Source organism: Bufo bufo, chromosome 3, assembly GCF_905171765.1.
Source record: "Bufo bufo chromosome 3, aBufBuf1.1, whole genome shotgun sequence".
NCBI classification, from domain to species: Eukaryota; Metazoa; Chordata; class Amphibia; order Anura; family Bufonidae; genus Bufo; species Bufo bufo.
The window spans coordinates 384,503,904-384,523,190 of NC_053391.1; the positions used below are offsets into that span (position 1 = coordinate 384,503,904).

Below are 19,287 nucleotides of genomic sequence, written 5' to 3' on the forward strand. Positions count from 1 at the left end.
TAATCACACGCATCTTCTGCAACTTCCCACTTAGGCTCTGGCCTGGTGCACCTGCCCGACCCCTACCACCCCTGCGGAATGGCCTGCCTCTTCCTCTGCCTGTCATTTTCAAAATGACCCTGTGACAAGAGTCCCTATAGAAGAGTAGTATTTGTGGAAGAAGGTATATCACACCCTGCTTCAATCAGTTTTTTTGGTGGGCAACTGGTATATCACACCAGTAAAAATGATTTGTTCCAATGGCGTTTGTCACTATCTGTAGCTGTGGTAACGCAGCAAAACCGCAAACAAATGCTGCACTACCCAAATGCACTAATATTGGGAAAGTATATAATTAGTATATAACACCCCTGCTTCAATCAGTTTTTTGGGGGGGCAACTGGTATATCACACCAGTAGAAATTATTTGTTCCAATGGCGTTTGTCACTATCTGTAGCTGCCGTAACGCAGCAAAACCGCAAACAAATGCTGCACTACCCAAATGCACTATATAGAAAGTATATTATTGGTATATCACACCCCTGCCTCAATCAGTTTTTTGGGGGGCAACTGGTATATCACACCAGTAGAAATTATTTGTTCCAATGGAGTTTGTCACTCTGTGTAGCTGCAGTAACGCAAAAAAAAACGCAAACAAATGCTGCACTACCCAAATGCACTATATAGAAAGTATATTATTGGTATATCACACCCCTACTTCAATCTGTGTTTTTTTTGGGGGGGGGGGGGGGCAACTGGTATATCACACCAGTACAAATGATTTGTTCCAATAGCGTTTGGCACTCTGTGTAACTGCTGTATCGCAGCAGAACCGCACACAACTGCTGTACAATACAATTGCACTAAAATATACTTTCTATGTTAGAAAGTATATTATAAGTATATTACACCCCTCAGTAAGGCTACTTTCACACTGCCGTTTCTGGGTCCGCCTGTGAGATCAGTTTCAAGGCTCTCACAAGCGGCCCCAAACGGATCAGTTTAGCCCCAATGCATTCTGAATGGATAAGGATCCGTTCAGAATGCATCAGTTTGGCTCTGTTCCGCTTCCATTCCGCTCTGAAGGTGGACACCAAACCGCCGCTGGCAGCGTTTTGGTGTCTGCCTGGCAATGCGGAGCCAAACGGATCCGTCCTGACTTACAATGTAAGTCAATGGGGATGGATCCGTTTACATTGACACAATATTGGTGCAATTGTAAACGGATCCATTCCCCATTGACTTTCAATGTAAGTCAGGACGGATCCGTTTGACTTACACTTAGACTTAGACTTAGAAGTAGCCTTAGTCACACCTATTGATAAAGTGTCCCACTACATAAGGGTGGGCACTACTCAAGGGTCAATTGGGTCACGTTGTTCTCCACCTCCTGTGGAACATGGTTATGGTATTTTATATTGTATTGTAATGTGTATTTTCATATTGTCTCCTGTGTACCAGGCCTGTTAGGGGTGTAGTTCCTCCTCCTAGGCAGTAGAGGAAGCTAGGGAACCCCCTAGTATATATAGTCAGGTCCAGTCTAGAGAGAGGGTGAGTGGTCAGAAGCCAGTGTGCACTTTAACCAGAAGAAAGCTGGAAAGCAGCTTCTGGCATGCAGCTAGATAGCCCAGGCTCCTAGCTTGCCACCAGGAGAAGAAGCTACCTCCTGAGGATATCTAGCACCTTTAAAAGTACAGTGCAGAGCCACTTTTATCCAGCCAAATAGAAAGCTGAAGGGCAGAAGGATATTTACAGCAAGAAGATATATACCAGAGGAAGTTTTCCCTACCCAAGGATAAAGCCAGCAATAGGGGTATGTACATGTACTGAAACGTCTCAATTGGCTGTCATGTACCTAGTGGCGTCGCTAGAGGGGGCGAGCAGGGGCAATCGCCCCCCCCCCTATGTTGTTCTTTGCCCCCCCGGGTGCCCCCCCGCTGATTCCCCCAGGTGAATACTAATGAGCGCTTCTATTATGGAAGCGCTCATTAGTACCGAAGAACCAGGAAGTGGTGAACGCTCTGTACTTACCACTTCCTGGTCCTCGGCTGTCGGCTGTGCAAGGCTGCGCACAGCGTGAGGGCGCTCTGTGACCTCACGCTGTGCGTGCCAGTTCAGAGCACAGTCGATTGAGGAGAGAGAAAATTGCAGGCGGTGTCTAGGAGCAGGAGAGGAAAGTGGCTTTTTATTTTATAAAAAATGTGGCTGCTGGGGGCATAATAGGGGCTAATCATGAGAGGCATAATGGGGGCTAATTGGAGGCATATGGGGGCTAATTGGAGTCATATGGGGGCTAATTAGAGGCATATGGGGGCTAATGAGGCATATGGGGCTAATGAGGCATATGGGGGCTAATGATGCATAATGGGGGCTAATGATGCATAATGGGGGCTAATGAGAGGCATCATGGGGGCTAATTAGAGACACAATGGGAGCTAATGAGGCATATGGGGGCTAATGAGGCATATGGGTGCTAATAAGAGGCATAATAGGGGCTAATGAGAGGCATAATGGGGGCTAATGAGAGGCATCATGGGGGCTAATTAGAGACACAATGGGGGCTAATGAGGCATATGTGAGCTAATTAGGCATATGGGGGCTAATAAGAGGCATAATGGGGGCTAATGAGGCATAAGGGCTTATAATGGGGGCTAATGAGGCATCAGGGCTGATATGGGGGTGATGAGAGGCATAATGGGGGCTAATAAGAGGCATAATAGGGGCTAATGAGGCATAAGGGCTTATAATGGGGCTAATGAGGCATAAGGGCTGATATGGGGCTAATGAGAGGCATGGGGGCTGATATAGGGGTGATAAGAGGCATAATGGGGGCTAATGAGGCATAAGGGCTTATAATGGGGCTAATGAGGCATAAGGGCTGATATGGGGCTAATGAGAGGCATGGGGGCTGATATGGGGGTGATAAGAGGCATAATGGGGGCTAATAAGAGGAATAATGGGGGCTAATGAGGCATAAGGGCTTATAATGGGGGCTAATGAGGCATAAGGGCTTATAATGGGAGCTAATGAGGCATAAGGGCTGATATGGGGGCTAATGAGAGGCATGGGGGCTGATATGGGAGTAATGAGAGGCATAATGGGGGCTAATGAGAGGCACAATAAGTGTCATCCACAGATGCCCCCATAACAGTGTGTCTTCCACAGAGCCACCATAACAGTACGCCTGCGCACTGACGAGAGACAGAAAGAATCCGCGGAAGCAAGCAGAGGACGGCACAGCAGACGACTGAATAGCTTCTTTTGTAAGTAAATTGCTTTATTATAAATGTATCCCTGCATACCGCAATTCTCTCGTATTTTGTAATCTTATTTATATATACTTATTTTGCTTTTGCCCCCCCATTTTTGACTGTGGTATCTTTGTGCCCCCCCCCCTATATATTGTTCCTAGAGTCGCCACTGCCTGTACCACCTGATGGGTCAAAGTTCCTCACAATGTAATAGATAGAATATGGCGCTGGCGACATTGCCACATGTTCGCCCGAGTAAAGTTCGCCGCAAAACGACCGCCGAGCGAACCGCAAGGCCATCTCTACTGAAAAAGTCATGGTATATCACTAGGTACAAATCAATGGGGAACCGACCTCTAGAATTCCCTTAAATCCTGACATAAAGGGACAGCAGCACTGATTTAGCACTACATCTACTTCTAGTCTCCCCTACCCCATGGTGTTCCCGGCTGTTAGCTGTGTAGCAAGCCAAATTGTGGCTCTATTAACTTGAATTGGGCCATACTGCAGTTTCCCTCCCAGCGAGTGGCTGGGGAACCCCTATCTAGGGGGAAAAAAAACTTTATTCTCAGGATCGGTCCCAGAAATAGTTCCCCGTGATCATAAATAATAGCCTATTCTAGTGAAAAGCCATCTCTTTATAAAGTGGGAATAACGTGGTAGAGCCACAACTGGTGTAAATGCAGTGGATTCTCTGCAACGGAATAGCTTGCAGAAAATCCAAATCGTTTACAATATCAGCAAAATGGATGATGATATTTCAGAAATATCCACTCGGAACATAAGCTGACTTTGGCTGAGGTTTTTCCTTTCGCACCATGTCTATTTATGATGCGGGTTGTAACCATGGCTTTAAACCTTTGCAATGCAGAGGCTGAAAGCAGTGGAAGAGCCTCTGCGATTCCTGCAGCAATGCCGCCCAAAAGTCCATTTCTAGTGATTTCACTTGGTGTGGCCAACCCTAATAATACCATGTTCAGTGCCCAGATAACATGGCTTAGTTGGAAGGTTTCCCAGCATTAGAGACCTATAGTTCATGTGACTCTTCCAACCCCTGGTGATTTTCAAGTGTCCAATTAATTCTCCAAGAACCAGCACTTTAGCAAAAATTAAAGATGTCACTTTTTTCAAACTGAAAGGATGTGTCCAAGATGGTAACTAAAGAGGGATTTTTTATTTAACCCTGTAAATTCTGTCTGCCTGATATGAAAAGCTGTTAGATCTCATTATACAAGGAATGATGAAAGAGACCGCAGGAACTATTACCTCATTTATCGCTGGTCAGGTACCACACACCCGCCATAGTCAAATCCCAACCTTTACCACTGTAATTAAGCAAAGGAGCTCTTTAGATTGCAGATACGTGGAATGCCTACAGGACAAATCTGACACCTGATCCGTGTGGGAAAATAAAGAGTGTACACTTTTAATCCCTTAAGTGAGATATTAGCTCTTTCATTCTACAGCCTACTATGGATGGTTCTTCTGTAGCTTTGAGAGGGCAAGAAGAAGAAAATAGACTGTAAATGAATGTATGTATGTAGCCATATGATTAGGTTTAGAATGTTTAGCCATAGGATAGTCTGAACTTTGCCGGCTGTGAACAAATGGTCAGTCTGGACCGCTGCTCATACTGTGGGTTCTAGAATATCTTCATTATCTCTAGTTTGCACCTGTCTTCCAACCCTATCTGCATCAAGTGGCAACTGTGCAATAGCTATTTAAAGGAGAGATGTTTGGGAATACTTCATCCTGTCTTCCTATATTAGGGAAGGGTTTCTCCTGTCAGCAAGCCATTATGTGGGGCTTACAGAAAATATAGCATGCATCTCGTCACATCCACTGCACATATATGGCTGTCCTCATGCCTTCCTATATGAAAAAGTGAGGATTTGCTGACATTAATGGGAATAAGATGAGCAGCTTTAGGTCTCGTGTAGATGAGGCTGCAATAGGAGTCTGTGAGGCATCTCCTGTACCTCACTGGGCAAAAAAAATTATAGCATTCCATATTTGACTATCTTTGTGCATACAGAGTACAAAAGAGCCTGTATACCAATGCATGAAGGCTATGCAGCTCCTTACTCTGTGCACCAGGCTCTGCTGAGTGTCTTGGTCTTAGGCACACCAACAGGACAAGTGGGACATCTCGGTCAGTAGGTGTCTATTCTGGTTTTCAAGGATCCTTTAGACACCAGTGTAGTTACCCACTATACTATTCAAATAAAGACATCTTACTTGCCAAGCACTAGTCCTTCACCCTAGCAATGTGGTTGCCACCAATACTTTTTTAAATACTATTTGGTGGCAGTGGGGGCATGGTGGCACCAGGAGGAGTGACTTTTTCTCATTGTAAGACATTTGTAAACTTCTAACACAAATTAAAGGGGTTATGTACCTTTGGGGGGGGGGGATAAACCCCCCCTTCTTTGGCAGATCTGCAAAGGGAAGCATACTGGCTCCCAGCTCCTTCTCTCCCTGGCCTCAGCCTCTCTCGGCTCCCAATATGTAAACTTCTGTTTTGACACGGGTGCAGCCAATTTCTGGCCGCAGCAGCGACCTGCCCCCCCCCCCCTGCATCACCTGACCATTTGACATGACGCAAAGGGAGCAGGTTGCTGGTCTCAGCATTATCAAAATGGAAGCATACATCATGGGAGCCAAGCGAAGAGGCCGAAGCCATGGAGAGAAGGAGCTGGGAGCCAGCACTGGGAAGCAGGTAAGTAGGCTTCTCTTCGCAGGTCTTCCAATGAGGAGGGTTTGCCAACCTGAATTCCAGCCCTCTCCCCAAGGTTTAGAACCCCTTTAAGAAACTGTAATTGATACCAAGAGCACTGGAGTCTCAATAAATGTGAATTGCATACTAAAAGTCAGTAAAAGCAAACACAATGCAGCAGCACTCTACAAACATTGAATATATTAATTAATACTATATTCTCTATATAAAATGAATATGAGGTGCTTAGCAGATAGGTTTTGATCAAAATCATTTTTGCCCATCTACCACGGCAAAGTAACCTATTTTGGGTGGGAACCTACTCTATATATTTCTCCTTCTGCTATGCATCTATTGTATTACACATCTGCAAACCAATGCACTGTAAAAGTAAGGTAACTGTGTAAATGGACTCCAAGATCATGTAGTTTATGCTTGGCATCACATCAGCATATCACACAGAACCAGGTCCAGACATGGAATAATACAGGGAGTGCAGAATTATTAGGCAAGTTGTATTTTTGAGGATTAATTTTATTATTGAACAACAACCATGTTCTCAATGAACCCAAAAAACTCATTAATATCAAAGCTGAATATTTTTGGAAGTAGTTTTTAGTTTGTTTTTAGTTTTAGCTATTTTAGGGGGATATCTATGTGTGCAGGTGACTATTACTGTGCATAATTATTAGGCAACTTAACAAAAAACAAATATATACCCATTTCAATTATTTATTTTTACCAGTGAAACCAATATAACATCTCAACATTCACAAATATACATTTCTGACATTCAAAAACAAAACAAAAACAAATCAGTGACCAATATAGCCACCTTTCTTTGCAAGGACACTCAAAAGCCTGCCATCCATGGATTCTGTCAGTGTTTTGATCTGTTCACCATCAACATTGCGTGCAGCAGCAACCACAGCCTCCCAGACACTGTTCAGAGAGGTGTACTGTTTTCCCTCCTTGTAAATCTCACATTTGATGATGGACCACAGGTTCTCAATGGGGTTCAGATCAGGATAACAAGGAGGCCATGTCATTAGATTTTCTTCTTTTATACCCTTTCTTGCCAGCCACGCTGTGGAGTACTTGGACGCGTGTGATGGAGCATTGTCCTGCATGAAAATCATGTTTTTCTTGAAGGATGCAGACTTCTTCCTGTACCACTGCTTGAAGAAGGTGTCTTCCAGAAACTGGCAGTAGGACTGGGAGTTGAGCTTGACTCCATCCTCAACCCGAAAAGGCCCCACAAGCTCATCTTTGATGATACCAGCCCAAACCAGTACTCCACCTCCACCTTGCTGGCGTCTGAGTCGGACTGGAGCTCTCTGGCCTTTACCAATCCAGCCACGGGCCCATCCATCTTGCCCATCAAGACTCACTCTCATTTCATCAGTCCATAAAACCTTAGAAAAATCAGTCTTGACGTTTCAGCTTGTGTGTCTTGTTCAGTGGTGGTCGTCTTTCTGCCTTTCTTACCTTGGCCATGTCTCTGAGTATTGCACACCTTGTGCTTTTGGGCACTCCAGTGATGTTGCAGCTCTGAAATATGGCCGAACTGGTGGCAAGTGGCATCTTGGCAGCTGCACGCTTGACTTTTCTCAGTTCATGGGCAGTTATTTTGCTCCTTGGTTTTTCCACACGCTTCTTGCGACCCTGTTGACTATTTTGAATGAAACGCTTGATTGTTCGATGATCACGCTTCAGAAGCTTTGCAATTTTAAGAGTGCTGCATCCCTCTGCAAGATATCTCACTATTTTTGACTTTTCTGAGCCTGTCAAGTCGTTCTTTTGACCCATTTTGCCAAAGGAAAGGAAGTTGCCTAATAATTATGCACACCTAATATAGGGTGTTGATGTCATTAGACCACACCCCTTCTCATTACAGAGATGCACATCACCTAATATGCTTAATTGGTAGTAGGCTTTCGAGCCTATACAGCTTGGAGTAAGACAACATGCATAAAGAGGATGATGTGGTCAAAATACTCATTTGCCTAATATTTCTGCACGCAGTGTAAAGAGCTATGGTACTGAAACAGGCAACCCACCCCAGTCCACACTTAGTCATTTTCAGTCATTCCCTCCTTTTCTCAGTTTAAGATGGCCCCATGATTTTTGGTCCCCAGAATGGCAACACCCTAATTCTTGGTCTCCAGCATGGCTCCTCTTTTATTCCTATAGTCCCCAACATAGATCCTCCTCTAATACCTGATCTCCAACATACTTCTCCTTCTTATGCTTGGTTTCTAGGCATGGTTCCCAATCTCATTCCTGGTTCTCAATCTGGCTCCCTCTCATTTCTCGTTCCCAGCCTGGCTCCCCTCTTCATTTTGTCTCCTTACTGCTAACCTTGACACCTCAGTAGCAGTCTGCAGGCTTTCCTGTCCAGTAAGTGTTTAGGCTGTTCAGTACAGCACTCTTAGTCTGCAATCTCCCCCTCTCTGACAGCCTCCCCAGTTGTCCCTTGCTAGTCTCCTGCTGACTCCAGTCCACAGCCTCTTACCAACCTACAAGATGTATTAGAGAGTAAAATCCCAGTATTTAAGTTACTTTAAAGTAAAATCTAAGAATTAAGATCATTAATGGGCATTTACTGTATGTATTATTAAGTGCCTATATGCTGCATAATGCTGTAATCTTAGGTCAGATGAGGTTAACATTCTCCCAATTATGTCTAAGTAAACTGAGACCTGGGGAGTAGATGTCACTGCCTGGGGTTACAAACAGAGTGAATGGCAGGAAATCTTATAATACAGAAACCTGAACTCATCTTTTATACTCTGTCCAATGGACCAGATCTCCTGATTAGAAAAGCAAATTACACCATTTAATCTGGGATTGACCATGTTAGGACTGTGTGGGGTCTTTGTGTAGGTATAGTATGCAATGCTGACAGAATAGGAAAGTGTGACTCATTTCTAATTCAACGGCGGAAGTCATCAATGACCCTACACCACCTACAGCTGTAATTGATGTGACTGTCCAGTGGGTGGTGTTGATGAGGAGCTACATGATAGGAACAGAATACTAAGAATATACAGTCAGGTCCATAAATATTGGGACATCGACACAATTCTAACATTTTTGGCTCTATACACCACCACAATGGATTTGAAATGAAACAAACAAGATGTGCTTTAACTACAGACTGTCAGCTTTAATTTGAGGGTATTTACTTCCAAATCAGGTGAACGGTGTAGGAATTACAACAGTTTGCATATGCGCCTCCCACTTGTTAAGGGACCAAAAGTAATGGGACATAATAATAATCATAAATCAAACTTTCACTTCTTAATACTTGGTTGCAAATCCTTTGCAGTCAATTACAGCCTGAAGTCTGGAACGCATAGACATCACCAGACGCTGGGTTTCATCCCTGGTGATGCTCTGCCAGGCCTCTACTGCAACTGTCTTTAGTTCCTGCTTATTCTTGGGGCATTTTCCCTTCAGTTTTGTCTTCAGCAAGTGAAATGCATGCTCAATCGGATTCAGGTCAGGTGACTGACTTGGCCATTGCATAACATTCCACTTCTTTCCCTTAAAAAACTCTTTGGTTGCTTTTGTAGTATGCTTTGGGTCATTGTCCATCTGCACTGTGAAGCATCGTCCAATGAGTTCTGAAGCATTTGGCTGAATATGAGTAGATAATATTGCCTGAAACACATCAGAATTCATCCTGCTGCTTTTGTCAGCAGTCACATCATCAATAAATACAAGAGAACCAGTTCCATTGACAGCCATACATCCCCACGCCATGACACTACCACCACCATGCTTCACTGATGAGGTGGTATGCTTAGGATCATGAGCAGTTCCTTTCCTTCTCCATACTCTTCTCTTCTTATCACTCTAGTACAAGTTGATCTTGGTCTCATCTGTCCATAGGATGTTGTTCCAGAACTGTGAAGGCTTTTTTAGATGTCATTTGGCAAACTCTAATCTGGCCTTCCTGTTTTTGAGGCTCACCAATGGTTTACATCTTGTGGTGAACCCTCTGTATTCACTCTGGTGAAGTCTTCTCTTGATTGTTGACTTTGACACACTTACACCTACCTCCTAGAGAGTGTTCTTGATCTGGCCAACTGTTGTAAAGGGTGTTTTCTTCACCAGGGAAAGAATTCTTTGTTCATTCACCACAGTTGTTTTCCGTAGTCTTCTGGGTCTTTTGGTGTTGCTGAGCTCACCTGTGCGTTCCTTCTTTTTAAGAATGTTCCAAACAGTTGTTTTGGCCATGCCTAATGTTTTTGCCATCTCTCTGATGGGTTTGTTTTGTTTTTTCAGCCTAATGATGGCTTGCTTCACTAATAGTGACAGCTCTTTGGATATCCTCTTGAGAGTTGACAGCAACAGATTCCAAATGCAAATAGCACACTTGAAATGAACTCTGGACCTTTTATCTGCTCATTGGAATTGAAATAATGAGGGAATAACACACACCTGGCCATGGAACAGCTGAGAAGTCAATTGTCCCAATACTTTTGGCCCCTTAGCAAGTGGGAGGCACGTATGAAAACTGTTGTAATTCCTACATCGTTCACCTGATTTGGATGTAAATATCCTCAAATTAAAGCTGACAGTCTGCTGTTAAAACACATCTTGTTTGTTTCATTTCAAATCCATTGTGGTGGTGTATAGAGCCAAAAATTTTAGAATTGTGTCGATGTCCCAATATTTATGGACCTGACTGTAGGAACCTCATTGCCAAAAGTCTCTTTGGGTATATTTGGACAGCAATATTTATCTTCATGCTGGAATTGCTCTATGGATATGAGAGTCAACTACCGTGCCATGGTTGAACTTTCAAATACTATCTCATATATTTAAAATGGAAAATAAGGGGCTGTGTTTTTAAGGTTCTATTAATTTCAATGGGGTGAATTCATACAAGCATAGCTGCCTTTACCTTAGATCATTATTCAGGACCTTCCAAATATGGAACTGAAATACAGGAATGTGGTCGCAGATAATGAATATGGAAATTGTCTCCAGCCACAGTTTTCATGGACTCTCACAACAGATTTAAAACGTATGCATGTTCATGATTCTGCGGCAGTATTTCAGAATAAATGCTAACATTAAATGCCAATATTCAATCTGTGGTCTAAAGAGCCATTAGCTGGGTTCTGCTAGAGGTTGGCAGAACAGACACAGTGCCCTTAAAATACTAACAGAGTTTATCCAGCTAAGTTCCAGTTCCCAGCAACTTGTAGAAATTTCTGGGAATCAAAATCAGTTCCATACATCTGAAATGGGTTATTTTGCTGACGCGCACATTCATTTCTGCAAGCCCAATTCAGATGAATGGAACAGTCAAAGAAACTTCTGCGTATAAATTCATTCTAACTCTGAAACTTACTTTTTCTGTGCTGAGCTCTGTCATTAGAGGTTGGCACAGGAGGAAAAATATAAAGCAGAGGTGATCTATGACACTGACGGATCTCTTCTACAGGACAGGTGCTTGGAGACTGTGGGACAACGCTGGGAATCTGTGGTCTGACCATCACATTATAGGGGCTTGAGAGGCCTAAGGGAAACCTGAGACTTGTAACTGCATACATTAGGCTACTTTCACACTAGCGTTCGGGGCTCCGCTTGTGAGTTCCGTTTGAAGGGGCTCACAAGCGGCCCCGAACGGATCCGTCCAGCCCTAATGCATTCTGAATGGATGCGGATCCGCTCAGAATGCATCAGTCTGGCTCCGTTTGTCCTCCGCTCCGCTCAGCAGGCGGACACCTGAACGCAGCTTGCAGCGTTCAGGTGTCCGCCTGGCCGTGCGGAGGCAAACGGATCCGTCCAGACTTACAATGTAAGTCAATGGGGCGACGGATCCGTTTGAAGTTGACACAGTATGGCTCATTTTCAAACGGATCCGTCTCCATTGACTTTCATAGTAAAGACAAACGGATCCGTTGCATCTATCTATGAACAAATGTATTTGATTCATTGCATGTGATTAAGACCATACACTTTATGCTACACGTACAGTGCAGCCACATAGGTTTCCTGATGCACGTTTGTGAAGCCAAAACCAGGAATAAATAAAATAAAAAACAGAGAAGATGGTGTATCTGTCTTTATATTTTCTCTCCATTTAGGACCCATTCCGGATTTTGGCTTCCAAAACTGCACTCCGGAAACCTGTGGCTCTACCCATATGATACACTTTGGTGTATTTTTGCTAATATATAACCATTCATGAGAGGTAGCAACAGTCAAGTACCTTTGGCATTGGTGTTCTACATGTTTGTGTTTTCATTTCTTAGGCTACATCTACACTGGGTCTTTTTGTAGTGAGAGTTTTTATAGTCTTACGTAAGGCCTCTTTCACACTACCGTTTTTTTTTTTAATTTTGCGGGCCATTTTTTGTGTCCTGTATACGATCCGTATACGGAACCATTCATTTCCATGAGTCCGCAAAAAAAAAACGGAATGTACTCCGTATGCATTCCATTTCCGTGTTTCCGTATCTCCGTTCAGTGCAAAGATAGAACATGTCCTATATTTGGCCCCCGCAAATCACTGTCACAGCCAGACAGCTGAGAAGCTCTGACCGGAGCCTTTCAGATCCTCCTCTTGAATTTCTTTGTTTTGGTTTAGTTCCTCATCTCGTTAGTCTATCTCAGCTGTCATGCAGTTGGACTGCATTGCTGCCCTTCTAAGTTCCTCCCCAGAATCGCAGTAGTGTGCGGCTTATACAACTTCCTGGAGTGTGTGTGCATGCTGTTCCTAGTTCCCAGTCCACAGTCCACAGTCCACAGTCCCCAGTCGTCTGCAAGATAAGTGCTGTTTATGTATTTATGATTTTCTGTTTTCTGGATCCAGGTGACCCTGACTCCCTCCGTGTCTGTGTAGGGAGCCGGTGGTCGTGTCCCCTCACTATTGTAGGGTCTTCAGGTGTAAGATAGTCGAGGTACGTGGATATGCGCCCATCCACCTTTGGGGTGGTCGCATAGGCTGAGGCCATCCGGGAGAGCGGCAGGTCTCATGCAGGGGTCTCCCTTTTGTTCCTTATTTGTGGATCCAGCTGAGTCATTGTTTATATTGTATTGTCTTGTTTCCTGTACACCATCCTTGACATTATAAGCCGCCAAAAACCGTCTCAAGCATGGATCCGGTTTCACTTTTGGCTTGAACGCCTCCAGGGTCTTTCATTGGAGGTAGCTGATCTCCGTAGGATTTTTTCTCAGTTTCAAGTGGACCGGTTTCAGCTTGCGTTCATGGAGTTTGTGCTGAGCCTAAGATCTCGCTCCCGGATACGTTCTCTGGGGGTAGTGAGAATTTTGTGCGTTTTAAAGAGGCTTGCAAACTCCATTTTCGCCTTCTTCCCCATTCCTCTGGTGATGAAGAACGGAGGGTGGGGATCATTTTATCGCTGCTCAGGGGTAACGCTCAGTCTTGGGCCTTTTCGCTACCGGAGGGGGCACGGCCCCTCCGCTCAGTGGATGAATTCTTTTTAGCCCTGGGTCAGATATATGATGATCCGGATCGTATTGCTCTGGCTGAGTCTAGACTACGTCTGTTATGCCAGGGTAAACAATCCGCAGAGATATACTGCTCAGAATTTCGGAGATGGGCAGCTGATACTGGTTGGAATGATGCTGCACTCCGAAGTCAATTTTGCCAGGGTCTTTCAGAGGGATTGAAAGATGCATTTGCCTTTCATGAGAGACCTACCTCCTTGGACTCTGCTAGTCTCAGGCCGTTCGTATTGACAGGCGTCTTAGTGAGAGAGGAGAGATCTCTCCTTCCTGTCATACTCAGTCCCGGGACAGTGCAGCGGTCTCATTCTGTGCGCAGGGGTCTCAGTCGCTGGTCAGCCCTTCTGAGCAGAACCCATGCAGCTGGGGTTGATTGCCTCAGACAATAGAAGATTCAGCCCGCATGGGAGGGTTTGTTTTTGTTGTGGAGGTATAAATCATTTGGCAAATGTTTGTCCCTCTAGGAGATTCAGGCAGTTTTCTGGGAGTAATAAAGAGACAAAAAGGAAAAAATCTTTTAAAAATGTTCCGTCTGTTACTATTGGCAGGGTTGAGGCGGAAATTGAAGGTTTTCCGTTTGCTTGTAGTTCCCGTTTTGTCCTACCTGCTAGGGTGGCGCTAGAGAGCAAGAGCATTTTTTGTGAGATTTTTGTGGATAGTGGAGCAGCTGTCAATCTCATTGATAATCAATTTGCAATAACTCATGGTTTCCAGATATGCACTTTGGGAAAGGATATTCCTGTTTTTGCTATTGATTCCGCTCCACTTTCTCAGAAATCATTAAAGGGCATAGTTCACAATATCCGTTTAATTGTGAGTGATGCTCATGTTGAGGATGTGTCATGTTTTGTCCTTAGCGGTTTGCCTACTCCTCTAGTGTTGGGACTACCCTGGCTCACTAAACATAACCCCACCATTGATTGGCAAGCGAGGCAAATAAATGGTTGGAGTGACTTTTGCAGAGAGAATTGCCTCATAACATCTGTTTCTGAGGTTTCTACTAAGACTGTACCACCTTTCCTCTCAGAATTTTCGGATGTCTTCTCTGAGAGTGGAGTTCAGGATTTGCCTCCGCACAGGGAGTATGATTGCCCTATTAATCTCATCCCAGGCGCCAAGCTGCCTAAATCTCGTTTATACAATCTCTCCCAACCTGAGAGGGTCGCTATGCGTGCTTATATCTCTGAGAGTCTGAGAAAAGGACACATACGACCCTCAAAGTCACCTGTTGCCGCTGGCTTTTTCTTTGTTAAGAAAAAAAATGGTTCTTTAAGACCTTGTCTGGATTTCAGGGAGCTGAACAGTATCACTATTCGTGATCCTTATCCGCTTCCTCTGATCCCGGACCTGTTAACCAGGTTGTTGGGGCTAAAGTCTTTTCCAAATTAGACCTAAGAGGGGCATACAACCTGGTCAGGGTCAGAGAAGGAGACGAATGGAAGACGGCTTTCAATACCCCTGAGGGCCATTTTGAGATTTGGTTATGCCTTTTGGTTTGATGAATGCCCAGCCGTTTTTCAGCATTTCGGAACAGCATTTTTTATCATTTAATGGGAAAATTTGTATTAGTGTATTTGAATGACATTTCGATTTTTTTCTCCTGATTTCAAGACTCATAAGGAACCACTTACGTCAGGTCTTGCTCATTCTGCGGGAGAATAAATTATACGCAAAACTGGAAAAATGTGTGTTTGCAGTTCCAGAAATTCAATTTCTGGGTTTCTTCTCTCCGCTTCTGTTTTCGCATGGACCCCGAGAAGGTCCGCGCTGTGCTTGAGTGGGAGCTCCTGAGAATCAGAAGGCGCTGATGCGTTTTTTGGGCTTTGCCAATTATTACAGGAAATTTATTTTGAATTATTCCTCTGTTGTTAAACCACTCACTGATATGACCAGAAAGGGGGTAGATTTTTCTTCCTGGTCGGTAGAGGCGCGTAAGGCCTTTTCTAATATCAAGGAGAGTTTTGCTTCTGCTCCCATCCTGGTACAACCTGATATTTCGTTACCCTTCATAGTTGAGGTTGATGCTTCTGAGGTAGGGGTGGGTGCGGTCTTGTCTCAGGGTTCCTCTCCTGCCAAATGGCAACCATGTGCCTTTTTCTCAAAGAAACTCTCCTCCGCAGAGAGAAATTATGATGTGGGAGATAGGGAATTGTTGGCCATCAAGTTGGCTTTTGAGGAATGGCGCCATTGGCTAGAGGGAGCCAGACACCCTATTACCGTGTTTACTGACCATAAAAATCTGGCCTACTTGGAGTCAGCCAAGCGTCTGAACCCGAGACAGGCCAGATGGTCTTTGTTCTTTTCAAGGTTTAATTTTGTTGTCACGTTCTGCCCTGGGGTTAAGAATGTGAAGGCAGATGCCCTGTCACGCTGTTTTCCGGGAGGTGGGAATTTTGAAGACCCGGGTCCCATTTTGGCTGAAGGTGTGGTGGTTTCTGCTCTTTTTCCTGAATTGGAGGCAGATGTGCAGGCAGCCCAGTCAGAAGCTCCTGATCTTTGTCCTCCTGGGAGGTTGTTTGTGCCTCTCGCTTTGAGACACAAGATTTTTAAAGAACACCACGATACGGTCCTTGCTGGGCACCCGGGGGCAAGAGCCACACTGGATCTCATCGCTCGGAGATTCTGGTGGCCTGCGCTTCGTAAGTCGGTTGAGGGTTTTGTGGCAGCTTGCGAGACTTGCGCTCGTGCCAAAGTCCCTCATTCACGGCCATCAGGTCCTCTCCTCCCTTTGCCCATTCCTTCCCGTCCTTGGACACATCTGTCCATGGACTTCATAACGGACTTGCCTCGTTCCTCGGGGAAGACTGTGATTCTGGTGGTGGTGGACCGTTTTAGCAAAATGGTGCATTTTATCCCTTTTTCTGGTTTGCCCAATGCTAAGACGCTGGCGCAGGCATTTATTGACCACATTGTCAAATTGCATGGTATTCCTTCAGACATAGTCTCTGATAGGGGCACGCAGTTTGTTTCCAGATTCTGGAAGGCTTTCTGTTCTCGCTTGGGGGTTCGGTTGTCATTCTCTTCTGCTTTCCACCCGCAGTCGAATGGCCAGACGGAACGCGTCAATCAGAATCTGGAGACATATCTGCGCAGTTTTGTGGCGGAGAATCAGAAGGATTGGTGTTCTTTTTTGTCCCTTGCTGAGTTTGCTTTAAATAACCGTCGTCAGGAGTCCTCTGATAAGTAACCATTTTTTGGTGCATATGGGTTTCATCCGCAGTTTGGGACTTTCTTGGGAGAGGGGTCTTCTGGTTTACCTGATGAGGACAGATTCTCCTCGTCTTTGTCATCTATTTGGCAAAAGATTCAGGATAATCTAAAGAGCATGAGTGAGAGATATAAGCGTGTGGCAGATAAGAGACGTGTGCCTGGTCCGGACCTGAATGTTGGTGATCTGGTGTGGTTGTCTACCAAGAATATCAAATTGAAGGTTCCCTCCTGGAAGTTGGGTCCTAGGTTTATTGGGCCTTACAAGATCCTGTCTGTCATCAATCCTGTTGCCTACCGTCTTGATCTTCCTCAGACTTGGAAGATCCATAATGTTTTTCATAAGTCCTTATTGAAACCTTATGTTCAACCTATTGTACCCTCGCCTTTGCCTCCTCCTCCGATTATGGTTGATGGAAATCTTGAATTTCAGGTCTCTAGGATTGTGGATTCTCGTCTTGTCTGCGGTTCCCTCCAGTACCTCATTCATTGGGAGGGTTATGGTCCTGAGGAGAGGATGTGGGTCCCAGTGACGGACATTAAGGCCTCTCGTCTCATCAGGGCTTTCCATAGGTCCCATCCTGAGAAGGTGGGCTCTGAGTGTCCGGAGTCCACTCGTAGAGGGAGGGGTACTGTCACAGCCAGACAGCTGAGAAGCTCTGACAGGAGCCTTTCAGATCCTCCTCCTTGAATTTCTTTGTTTTGGTTTAGTTCCTCATCTCGTTAGTCTATCTCAGCTGTCATGCAGTTGGACTGATTGCTGCCCTTTAAGTTCCTCCCCAGAATGCAGTAGTGTGCGGCTTATACAACTTCCTGGAGTGTGTGTGCATGCTGTTCCTAGTTTCCAGTCCACAGTCCCCAGTCGTCTGCAAGATAAGTGCTGTTTATGTATTTATGATTTTCTGTTTTCTGGATCCAGGTGACCCTGACTCCCTCCGTGTCTGTGTAGGGAGCCGGTGGTCGTGTCCCCTCACTATTGTAGGGTCTTCAGGTGTAAGATAGTCGAGGTACGTGGATATGCGCCCATCCACCTTTGGGGTGGTCGCATAGGCTGAGCAATAAGGGAGAGCGGCAGGTCTCATGCAGGGGTCTCCCTTTTGTTCCTTAGTTGTGGATCCAGTGAGTCATTGTTTATATTGTATTGTCTTGTTTCCTGTACACCATCCTTGACAATCACATTCCGTGGCTCCATTAAAGTCAATGGGTCTGCAAAAAAAAACTGAATGCATACGGAAATGCATCCGTATGCCTTCCATATCCATTCCGTTTTTTGCGGAACCATCTATTGAAAATTGTATGCCCAGCCCAATTTGTTCTATATAATTACTGTATACTGTATATGCCATACGGAAAAACGGAACCGAAACGGAAACACAACGGAAACAAAAAACGGAACAACGGAATAGCTGAAATAGCCTTACGGTAGTGTGAAAGAGGCCTAAAGGTTGAATTTTGCTCATTTTAGGATAAAAATCTTTTTTTTTATTTTGTCTTTATTAAACATTTTCAACCGTTTTTCCTCTCCAGCTTTCAGTTTCAAGGCATCTACAGACTATTGCTTCCTACCTCACACTGAATCCATCAGTAAAATAAGAATTTAGCTATAATAAGTCTCTATAGGCTGTCAGAAGTTCAGAGATAAGGGCTGCAGAACAAGCCATCAGAGCAGCTCCCTGACAGATTCACTGCAACTGAACTGCACTGAAACTGAAAGCTACAGTGGAAAAACTGTTGAATATTTTTAATAAAGACAAATTAAAAAAATAATTTTTAGTAAAATGCAATGATAAAAAAAAATTGCCCACATGGCCTTTAAATAACAATCTGTTTTTGGAAAAACAATCGTGGAAATGCAGCAAAATATACGGCTCAGAGAATACCCATATTTCTCAACACACTGTGGTGATTTTCCCCAAGTGATAACCAATCAAAAAAACAGACAAAAAAAAAATAATGCACCAAGAAAAGTTCTAATGAAAATTGCTATGTATGAATGCAATGATATATGTAAGTTATGTAATAATTAAGCTCGAATCCAAAGTCAATTTGTTCAAATACTTTGATTTTAATGCTATTTCCGTACAGCATTAAAATGTGTTGGCTCTGTGTAGCCAAAGTTCGTTTTGCCCGAAGTCGCACAACATTTAGAGAATTACTACTGTATTCATATCTGCGTATTTAAAAACAATCTTAAAATAGCAATCCAAAGTGGGCTTTGGTACTGGCTGGTACCTTGGTACCAAAGCTCACTTCGGATTGCTATTTTAAAATGTTTTTAAATACTTGGATTGGAATACAGTGGGAATTCACTGAAGTCTCGAGCGACTTCGGATGAGAAGAGCCAATACATTTTAATGCTGTACAGAAACAGCATTAAAGTCAAAGTATTTGAATGAATCAACTTCGGATCTATGATCCGAAGGTCAATTCGCTCAAGTCTAGTAATAATATATATAAGTTATTACAATATTAGAGTGAAAGGAAATGTTTATTAAGGAAAACTGTACAATTGAAAGGAGGGTCTAGAATCCTGTTGGGCCACCTCTAGCCTGGATAATAGATGAGATATGGCGGGGCATGGAAGCGTACAGGTTCCATATGGTATACTGCGGCACATTTGCCAACAGATGATCCAGCTGGGC

The 19,287-nt window shown here is 44.2% G+C and overlaps 1 long non-coding RNA gene across 1 annotated transcript; it reads left to right on the top strand.

Moving 5' to 3' along the window:
- Positions 1-934: 934 nt before the first annotated feature.
- Positions 935-18,624, top strand: LOC120993432. Its single transcript, XR_005777257.1, has 3 exons — positions 935-1,100; positions 12,871-12,874; positions 18,614-18,624. It is a non-coding gene; the product is annotated as an uncharacterized LOC120993432 (long non-coding RNA).
- Positions 18,625-19,287: the final 663 nt, after the last annotated feature.